At 26.8% G+C, this 5,364-nt stretch overlaps 1 protein-coding gene across 1 annotated transcript in view; it reads left to right on the forward strand.

Annotated features, from left to right (window-relative positions):
* Nucleotides 1-4,511, forward strand: part of Imp (IGF-II mRNA-binding protein) — a gene marked incomplete in the record, with an annotated part of 198,720 nt that extends 194,209 nt beyond the window's left edge. Inside the window, 1 exon segment of the mRNA XM_024360136.2 lies at nucleotides 1-4,511.
* Between the last annotated feature and the right edge of the window lie 853 nt (nucleotides 4,512-5,364).

Here is a 5,364-nt window from a genome sequence, read left to right on the forward strand (position 1 = left end):
AGAGAGAATTTTTTAAAAAATTTTATTAAATTTATATTGAGAGAGAAAGACGTAATTTTTTATGACTTTTTTAAATATAATAAATAAAAAAAATTTGTGTGGCGCGTAGTGTTTTTAGCTGCGTTGGAAATAAGGAGAGTCATTATTAGCAATTTCTTATACCTGTGCGTACGTATATTTACGTATAAGATAAATACAATCACAATAATTTATATAAATTTTGTATGTATAGATACGTATGCATATGTATAATAATATAAATGCAATAGCTCCACCATCTAATACATTTGACTCCTCAACCAGAAACCGCTGAAAGCCTCAAGGAAAATTAAATTATCTTTAATTTAAATTAATAAAAATACTAAATTAATAATAAAACTTTACTAAACAAAAAATTGTCTTGAATTTGCGATAAAAAAAATTATAAACGCTTTCGCGTAAAATGAAACCCTCCCAATCGTAAATTAAAAATTAATAAACCACTCTCTCAGTGAATAATACATTTTAAACTTATATTTAAAAACTTGGTGTACATCCTCCTATAATTAAATGTAAATTCACAAAACTACTACAATTAGGATATAAACACAATCACATTGTCTACTTTTGTCTTCTTTTTTCTTTATTTTTTTATTTTTATCTTTAAATATTAGTAAGTAGAAAATAAACCGACAGGAAAGTTAAAAACAACAACTAAAACTACACTCAAAACAATTACAATTAATAATTGAAGTATCGTTAAAATAATTTTTAAAACCCCCATAAACATTAAAGTGTATTTACTCTAATATGCATTGCATTTAGATATGAAATGTATATACCAATTTAAACAAAACAAACAAAAAAAATTCTAAAAAAAGAATGGCTGCTCCCACCCTCTTTTCCGAGGGCTTTAGAATAAACACATGACCAACCAGATAAATCGGGAAAGAAGAAACAAAAATGAGACACTTAGGCCTCCACATTATAGTGCGCACTCTTCATAACTGGAGGAACACATCTAACTTGCATGCTCGTGACATTTGCATTGTTGATTACTACCGTTTAATTTTTTTAATTATTATTTTTATTATGAGATATATAATATATATTTATGTATTGCTTCGCTCGCCGTGAGCGAAATTCTCAACAGACCAGGTCTTTTTTAAGCAAACGACCGTTCCGCCCGAATAATTGTTAATTGTTAATAATTAATTTTGTTACAAGTTGAACGAATACATAGTTGATCATTTAACAGACGTAAATAGAAGAAATATTTCATATAAGCTATTTTGTATACACTGTTTTTTTACATTGTATAATCTATATATATAATAATAGTTTTTTATATATTATTAATAAAGAACATAAAACGGGATAATAGCTCTATAATAGATTAAACTAATAATATAAACAGACAATTCAGCTCAGGTTTCAGTAAATACTTACCTCAGGTTAGTTCGCAGGCCACAAACCAAAACGGAACGTCTTTTGCTATTTATTTATCTATCAGCTAACTTTGATTTGAATTCTTACTTCAAATATAAACGGGGCAGATTATATAATTACTTATTTAGATAAAGGAAGGAAAAAAAAAATTTTACAAATGAAAATTTTGTTTTCAAACAAAAGAAGGGATTAATACGGCTGAGAAATAACAGATGGGACATTTTTGTAGATGCTGTTTTCTGAAATGTGAAAAATTTTGTCTTTTCAATCGATTACCTGGGTGATAAAATTTAAGGAATCGGACATCCAATTTCGCACGACCCTTAAAATTCATACTCCCTTAAAATGCCTTAAATGAAAAGACGTTTTATAGAGGAAGCGAACCGCCACAAGCATCCCTCACAAACCTTCACATCCCATAACTATAGATATATTTGTTAATTATAATTACACTTTATTATAGGTATAAATATATGTATATATACATACATGTGTATGTATCTTTATACATGAAAGCTTGCAAAACACTCAGGGCTATTGACTGACAAAGAAAACATTCTTCATTTTTTTCTTTTTCAATTAATTTTATTTACAGATACTAAGGATGTCATTTTCATTTTCCCTCAGTATATATCACATATACGATATACATATATATATTATGCAAAGATAAATATTTTTAGCAGATTGTTTTTTTCTGTTTGGTTTTTTTTTAATATGATACGGATTGTTCCGTTATATTTTGCATTTTGTAATGCAAAGGAACCATTTATTTTGTTATTGTAACGAAGGGCATTCTACAGAAATATATTACATTTGAATTATTAATGTTGAGAGCAAAAAGAATGTTATAGTTGCATGGATTCATTCTTTTCATTTTATTTTACAAAGTTTGTTGCTTATTTTTAAAAATAAGGTAGATCCTTTTGAATGAGGAAAATCAAGTTGATTCTTATTTTTCTTTTTATTAATAGTAAATATAAGTTTTTTTAAAATATAAATATTATTCACATATTACTTTTTCAGTATAGGTATATATATATTATGAAAAAAAAAACACTGAAAAAATGTGTGTTAATTTTGATGCAAACAATTATACATAACCATATTTACTGTATTGTTATGCTTAGGAAAATTAAAAAAAAAATTGTCTATGCATTATTTTCATTGTATTTTCAAAAGGAAAAACTTTGGTGTATTTTCTTTTGTTTTGTATTAATAAATAGTGGTACTGTTTAAGGCTTTTGATATTTAGAAGTTTTTGTTTTTTCTATTGGTTCTGGAGGAGCTTTTATTGTCAAATAGAATTCTGCTCCGAAATTTTAGGGCATTCTCTATTTTCAATTGGATTATTATAATTTTTTATTATATAGTTTACTTTTTGTCAGGTGAATAACAGTGTTTCATATATATACATATATATATTATATACGTACTTTAATTTTTTTTTTTTTGTTTCATCATTATTATAATAGTACACTTTCTCTTGTAATTTTTTTTATTAGGTCTCCGAATGACAGTAGGTTAAAAAAAAAATACATTTGAAGAAAGTTTAGGGACAGGTCACTTAAAATATTAGTACAAAGGATGTATATAAAACAACAAAAAAAAAACAAACAAAAACCTAAAAAAAAAAATAAGCTTTTGCCCATATGTTTATAATATATATATATATGTTACTATTTTATTTATTTTATTTTTTCTAAGTACAACCGTGCATTTTTCTGTTTTAACATTGTTTGAGGGGAGGTCTTTAACCAGTGATTGCGGCCCGGTTATCAGTAAACGCAGCAGGAGTGTAGTCGGCAGGGATCATACCCACAAAATTATATTATTATTAGTGAAGGTGCCTTATATTGTAACTTATACGGATCGGTGTTTTCGGCATTCTCTATGTTCTTCTTGCCGACTGCCCGCCGAGTCTGCGTATCTCATAGCCTTTATTATTATTGTTAAAATAAGTTGAATTTTTGAGGTTTATATACAGTTGTTAGTTAATATAATAGTAGCTATTTTAAGAATTATACAAGACTGATAATCGTTTGTTCTTTGTAATATGATTAACACATACGAATTGTTTTTCATTTTTAAACAGAAAACCGGGCGTTTGATAATGTTACTAATCACTGAGACCTCCTCTTCTTTTTCTGTTGAATAACAATTCCCTTATTATATATGGTGTATGCTTATTAGTTTTCTGTTCTTTTTTAAAGATTATCTTATTGAATATCATGCAAAACGTTAATATTACAATAAACATTAATTTTCTTTAAAAATTAAAAAAAAAGTTTAATGTAAGGTTATGTAATAATAATAATAATAATAATAAAATAATAATATAATGGTTATTTGAAAATATTAAAAAACAGAATAATTGTGTGATGCAGATTTATTTTCTTTTGTGTGTGTCCGCTCTGGAGAAAATAGAATTAATTATTTAAATTTATGTATCGGAAAAAAGGAAAGATTTTTTAAAAATGGGGGAAAATTTGCAAACAAGACAATTTTTGAAATATGAATAAAAGAATAGTAATCAATTGTAAGGTGTGATACTCCGCTTTGCAGTTTTTCTTCATTTTTTTCATTTTGTCCTTTTTTCAAACTAAAAACTGTAATAATAATAATAATGATATTAATCGTAAAAAGCTTTTTTTTGTTTTTCCATATAAGAAGGGAAACAGTGTGTGTGAAGCAATTTTCCGTTTGGGAAGTGTTATAGCGTAGTTCGGGAATAAAAAAAACTGAGTTATCCAAAAATAAAGTATAATAAAGACCTTTTCTTTATTTCTTCCGTTAAGAAAAAGGCACGTGTAAAAAAAAAAAAAGTAAAAAATAACCGTTGTTCGGTCCCTCCGTATAAAACAGGCGTTTAAAACTACACTATTTAATATAATGGAGGCGCACGCGGTATTAATAGTTTACATATGTACCGATTAAAACACGGTCTATTGAAGTATTGAGATAATCAGTTTTTTAATGTGATTACCACCTGGTGTTTTATATTTATGATTCACCAGGCGGTGGTCTGTGCAAGCATTGCAGTCTCCTTTTTCTACCATGGAAATAAATTATTCTAGTTAAAATTGTGTTGTTTTTTATTTATGCCTAGTATGAATTCCCAATCCTCTCATCCTAATCCTGGGTCTTTAAAAGAATGAGTACAAGAGTTGTTTCTTGGTAACTACATTGAATGTTAACAAATATATGATAAAAATAAATATTATATATACGTATTATAAATATACATTCCATTGAAGTAATTAGTGTACCTATTCTCTAAAGGTAATAGGTGTAACTGTTCTATAAAAGTAAGTATTAACTGTTGTTCCTGTTCTATAGAAACTTATACTTATGTACCTACTCTTAAAGTAACTGGTGTTCTTATTCTGTTAAAGTAACCACTGGTGTACCTATTATATTAAGTAACTGTTGTGGTATTATACAAAGGAACTGGTGTACCTATTTTATAAAAGTAACTAATGGACCTGTTCTAAAAAAGTAACTATTCTATGAAAGTAATTGGTGTACCTATTCTATAAAAGTAACAGACTCACCTATTCTATAAAAGTAATTGATGTGCCTATTCTATGAAATTCACTTATGTACCTACTCTTCAAGTAACTGGTATTGTATGCTATAAAAGTAAATATTCTATAAGACCAGTTATCTTTTTAATAATGAAAATTAATTGAATTTATTATAACTAATTATACATGATGAAAGGTAAGATTTGTTTCTTTCTTTAGAAAATTGACCAATCAGTTGGTTATGTAACCTCGGTAACTTGGTTAATGTTCAGCTGGAGGACTGTTCCGAATAATATTTTTGGATTAGGTCCAATACAAAATGAAATTACAACATATTTTAACTTGTGTCCTTATCAAAACAATGATATGACATTCATATTATATTCTTAATTTGTTGTTTATTAATACA

This window comes from Halyomorpha halys, unplaced genomic scaffold, assembly GCF_000696795.3.
Source record: "Halyomorpha halys isolate HHAL.00 unplaced genomic scaffold, Hhal_1.1 Scaffold1036.1, whole genome shotgun sequence".
In the NCBI taxonomy this organism is placed as follows: Eukaryota; Metazoa; Arthropoda; class Insecta; order Hemiptera; family Pentatomidae; genus Halyomorpha; species Halyomorpha halys.